General features: G+C 42.1%; 1 pseudogene; it reads right to left on the bottom strand.

Annotated features, from left to right (window-relative positions):
* Positions 1–4205: 4205 nt before the first annotated feature.
* On the bottom strand, positions 4206–4710 carry LOC110199080 (mRNA turnover protein 4 homolog pseudogene; annotated as a pseudogene).
* Positions 4711–5938: the final 1228 nt, after the last annotated feature.

Here is a 5938-nt window from a genome sequence, read left to right on the forward strand (position 1 = left end):
ATGAAGAAGAGCAGGGGACAAATGATAAAATACATGGTTATCCTCAGCCTTTGGAGGAGTGACCACTGAAAAGGAACAGGAAACAGAGATGGCAAAAGGTTAAAAGTTAGTGTGAACATAAGTTTCTTCCTCCATAAAATGAGGACCTTAGACTGGATGACTTCCAAAGTCAAAGTTTAAAAAAAAAGTTATGGGTCACTCTAGACCAAAATTCTTCTATCCAGAATAATGGCGGAGTGCTTTTATTTTATAATAAACAATAAACATTATTTATTACAAGTGCTTAGAACTTATATTTTTACCCTCATTTTACAAAGGAAGAAACTGAGGTCCAATGAGGGGAAGTGATTTGCTCAGGGTTACCCAAGTAGCAAGAACCAGAGTGGGGACTGGACCTCATCTTCTGATTCTAAATCCAGCCCTGTATTCACTTCGCCATATTCCCTTCCCTTCTTCCTGTAAAGTAAGTAAAGTAAACAAAACTGTAAATTTTCTTCGTAGGAGAATCAAAAGACCTCAAGACCCAAAGGAATGAATCTTTAAGGGTAGAATTTCAAACATGATGTCAAATGATGAGAGATACTTGAGAGGAAATGCCTATCTCTGCTAGCAGAGTCAAATCCAGGGAGCTTTAAGATCTAGGCTCATTCCTGGATGCTTGCAGCCCAAGAGAAATCTTGCTGTGCACTCATCAGTACCTCACTTTCTCATTCTACCTGTTCCCCACTCAATCTGTGAGCGAAATCTATTGTAAATGAACATGAGGTAGCCTGGAAGTGTTCAAGTCATAAAGGGGCAGCCCAAGAGATATGTGGGGAAGGGGAAAGATACTATCCTAATCATTTCAACTTATTGAAAGGGGGATATAAGGGGTTACTATTAATTGTATCCACACAAATTTCTTTATCTCCTCTATTGGCTCATGCCCTGATCCACTCCCCAACACCAAAATGAGACCTTTTCCAAGTACAGATCCTGGGGGAATGTGTGCCAGTTTCCTGAGCCCCAGAAGCAGCTCTGCTTGCTAATATTCTTCAAATCATACTACATGAGTACCCTTGCAAAAAGAAAAAGCAGCTTTGGAACTTAGTAGAATCAGAAGTAGAAAGTGAGAGCTCTATGACAACCCCAGAGAAAACAGCAGGTCTCCCATAAATGGGATGAAAGGTCAGGCCAAGACAAATCCCCTGACCTCTCAAAAATGGAGGTATTTTGCGGATCCCTGAGCAGTGAGAGTGTGGGATTCCAGTTGGTGAAGATTCTCTCGCCAAGATGCAGATAGGCGATAGACACAGGGCTTAGAAAGAGATGCTTGAAACCCAATGGGAAATTCAGGATGACAAAATTCTCTGAACTATGAAGGAGAAAGACTTGGAGTCAGATGGACTGAGTTCAAATCCCAACTACTGCTCTTATTTGTGAAATCATAAGGAAGTCACTTAAACAGTTTGAATCTCAGTTCCCTTTTGTGTGAAATATAGATAATAATACTTATAGATGTTATTGTAAGAGACATTGTGGCACAACAGATAAAGAATTGGGAAAATTCAGGTTTGAGTCCTGCCTTTGACATATCCTGACTGTGTAACCCTGGCATGGTCAGAGCAATAACCTAAGACCATATGCCCACACCAATGACACCAATTTTTCCTTTAATACTTATCTCAGAAGTAAAATCATTTCACAACGAAGTGAGGGGAAGTAACAGGAGGCCTAATCATCAGGGCCAATTGCTAATATTAGAATTTGCCCCGTACTCCAGTCCCATTCTCCCCACTCCAGGAAGATAAACCTATGCACCACCACTTCCCCTTGCTATTTTTCAAAGAATCCTGCTCTTTTCTCTGGGCTTGTCACATAGCTCTCAGTCCCTACTTCTGATTCTACTGAGTTCCAAAGCTCCAAGCTTCTTTTTCACAAAGATACTGTGAAGTCTAAGATGGGAGACCAAAACAAATTGATACCATCTACATGGCAGATAGGAGGATAGGCTATCAGAGTGTGATTTGAAGAATATTAGCAGGCAGAGATACTACTGGACTCAGGAAACTGGTACATCCCCCTTATGTGGATCATCTAATGTGGTTCAGGGGTAGGAGTGCTGGAATCAGTCAAAAGACTTGGTTCAAATTTAGACTGTTATTTACTACTGGTGGATCTTGACCTTTTGTAAAATGCAGGGTATCTAAGGCCCTTTCCAGGTCCTATGAATCCATGAATCCTAAGAACCTATACTCCCACTTGCAGGCCCTGAGACTGGTCCCTCCTCCCAAGCAACTTTCTGGCTGAGACAGAAGTTAACACACTTTCAGAGCATCTTTGTTATTGGTTCCATCCTGCAATCCTGACAGCTCACTTGATTCCAGCTGGCTTCTGCTTAGATCTCTAAAACCTGACTGACCCCTTGCCTGATTCCTGACCCAGAGCTCCACCTAGAATTCTAGTTTCCACCTATCCTTTGGTGCTCTTTGTCCAAGCTTGCTAGCACTGAGATCCGCTACCACCAGGTCTCAGAAGAGTTGTCATATAAAGGCCTAAATCACCAACACAGGAAAATGACTAGTTTCTAAGGAGGAGGGTAAACTACAATGAACCCTTAAGATGAGAGACTAAAACAAATGACATCCTCTACTTGACGGTAGAGACATAAAGGAAGATAGAAGGGTGGGCTAATGGTACAATCATCACGATTTCTTCTTCAATAGGAAGTCAATACCCAACAACATCAGAAGAGTGGAAGGGGTGAGTTTTAACCTCTGTCATTGCTAGGAAGATCATCAGATTAAGGCAAGCCCAGAATGTCGTAAATCACTTTTTAAAAGACCTGAATCACTAGACCAGAATGGTGTGGGGCTTAAAGATTTTAGAGAATCAATGGAAGTGATTAAGATCTCCATCAGGGCCTGAATCAGACTCTAACAATAAGTCACGCTTGGAAAATAAGGCAGGTGCCGTTAAGGCTGCCTAGTTGTCATTTAGGGGACTATTGAATGGATTACTGCTGTAGACATGAAGTCACATGGAAGACACGGTGACTCAGCGGGTAATTGAATTCCGAGAAACAGCCTTATCTTTCAAAGACAACAAGACAAGTGCTTCTAAAAATAAGAAGAAACTGAAAAACCACCGTGGAAACGATCAACTCATCCAGGCAACTCAGGCTTCTTAGAGAAGTTCTTTCTCTTCTCTTCCCTCCTCTCCTGTCCCCAATGCATGGTCCCACAAAACTAATAACTATACTGTTTGGTATATAGGGTAGCCAGGTGTGAAGACACAGAGGCGGCAGTAGGAGAGTCATATTTGAGGACCTGCAAATGGGCCACAGAGTTGGCTTGTAGAGTGCATGAAGTGTAACAACAATGGAAAGGTAGGAAGTGGCCAGGGTTATGAAGACCTTGAAAGGCCAAAGAAAATACTTCACATTTGATCCTCAAAGTAATAGGGAGCTGCTGGAATATATTAAACTCGGGGTGGGTAACACGGTCAGGCCCACACTTTATAGTGTATTCCCTAAGTACCTTCAGTTCCACTGACACTGTGTATATTTATGGAAGAGTGAGCCTCGGGTTTAAGGAGAGACTGTTTTATCACTACTGTTGTTGCTATGCCATCTCAGTAAATTCCTTTGCTTCAAGCTAATTGTGTCAACTGGCTTTTTACTGAAGGTTAGTTCATTCCCATCTCATCATTCTCTCCCCATATGAGTCATTCTAAATCCTTCCTTTTCATTGTATAAACTCCATTTCTTGTCCCCCACCTCCTTAATCTCATCTCCCTCTCAACTCTACCTCACCAATGTCTTACCTATTCCTTCTACTGTGCTCCCTGAATGCCTGTTCAGGGAGCACACTCATTAAGAAATGTTTTTATCTTAACCATTTTCCTTTCTCACTTCCTCTATCTTCTTGCAGTCTTTCACCCCTAGCTCCCGCCTGATGACAGAGCCTCCCTGGCCACACTTTAGGGCACTGATTGCTCTTATACTCATATCCCAGTCCAACTCAATAGTCATGGTGGGGGAGGTAGAATACTCTGCTCCACACTGCCACTTCTACCATTCTCATTCAGTAACCTCTCTTCCTCATCCTAGGGGACTTCAACATATCTACTGAAACTCCCTTGAACACCATAATTTATGCCTTGCCAAGTCTCAACTTTTTACTCCCACTGTATGCAGCCCTTACTCCTATCCACATACTACTGACTCAAGTCTGCTCAGGAGTTAGCACATCTCCTTTATTTATAAACCTAGTAGTCAGAAATCAGTGTCACCACACCTTTCTTGAGGGTACTAGGCAGACCCAACAACCTCTAGGCTGACAGAGAATGTTGTTTTGTCATCAGGCCAGGCATAGTCCATTTCTGTGTATTTTTTGAACCACTCATTTACTTCCTTTTTAGTCCTGTTGATAAATCAGTGACTGACCTCATCTCTCAGCATCTTGCTGACCTGCTGTAGGTTGTCCTTATTATACTCATCAATTGGACCTTGGCCCAAAGCTACTATCAAAACCTTGTTCTTGCCAAAGAAAATTTCCAGGAACTCCTGATGTCCTTCAATTTGCTGTCCCTCATATATACCACAGAAAAGATAAATAGGGCATTATGTATGTCCATCTATTCTCAAAGCTCTTCCAACAAGTTTTGTTTCAGTCTTAAGCCTTTCTTGACAGTCTGTACTAAGTAAATCTTTTTGTCATGCTTGAACATCGGCCTGATGGTCCTAATATGTACAGCATCCTTGATGTACCTTCAAGGACTTCCTATTCTATGCATTTTCATTGGCTGTCCCTCACGCCTGGAATGCTCTCCCTCCTCACATTTGCCTCCTGGATTCCCTGGTTTCCTTTAAGTTTCAGCCTAAGTCCCACCTTTTACAAGAAGGCTTCTCTAGTCCCTTTTAATGTCAGTGCCTTCACTTTGAGATTACCTCCAACTTACCCTATATCTTGTATGTACATAATGGTTTTTGCTGTTGTTTGTTTGGTATTTTTCTTTTTACTTTCTTAAATTAATTTTTCAATCAGCAAAAATATGGAGCAGAGCCAAGATGGTAGAGTAGAAGAAGCACTTAGCTGAGCTCTCTGAATATTCACCTCCAAACAATGTTAAAATGATGCCTCAATTCTGGAGTGGCAGAGCCAACAAAAGGTCAGGGTGAGATATTCCAGTCTAAGACAATTTAGGAGGTCAAAAGGAGAGATCTGTGACACAGGGTTGGAGGCTGGCCCAGAACCCATATGGATGCAAAATCAGTGATGAGACTAGGTGGTGATGGCAGAAGCAGCAGCAGCTTCAGGAGCTCGCAAGCCAGAAATGGTAAGGGGACCTGGCCCGGTCAGAAAGGGATTACAGGGAATTCTTGTGCTAGCATTGGACATGGGACCAGATGATGTTTGGCAACTCCATTTCCTATACAACTTCCAGGTTATGATTCAAGGGCAGAGAAAAGCACTTTTGTTCATGAGGGAGCAAGGGCCCTGAGGAGCAGTATCATTTTTAGTCACAAGGGATCAGGGACCCAGAGGAACAATATCATTTGTGATCCAAAAGGAGCAGAGGCCTTGAGGAGCAGTGTGGATTATAATCCCAAGGAATCAGGATTACCCTTCTTATGAAGAACCAGGGTACAGATCAGGAGAGTAAAGACCACACCTCCCCATGGATCACACCACTTTGGAAGTACTGAAAACTTCCAAACCCCCAGAACTAGCTGTGAAAAAAAGCAATTAAAAAAAAAAAAAGCCTGAAGCTCAAGGCAGTGTTCCTCCCCCTCATGCCAAGAACAGAGCTCAACTTTAACATAAATTTCAAAGTCAAAAAATAGGCTGAGAAAATGAACAAGAGACCAAAAAAAAGAGCTTGCCCATAAAAAACTATTGTGACAAGGAAGATCAAGACACAAATTCAGAAGAAGACAATGATGTCAAAACAGTTA

Source organism: Phascolarctos cinereus, unplaced genomic scaffold (genome assembly GCF_003287225.1).
Source record: "Phascolarctos cinereus isolate Bilbo 61053 unplaced genomic scaffold, phaCin_HiC Scaffold_4;HRSCAF=312, whole genome shotgun sequence".
Classification (NCBI taxonomy): Eukaryota; Metazoa; Chordata; class Mammalia; order Diprotodontia; family Phascolarctidae; genus Phascolarctos; species Phascolarctos cinereus.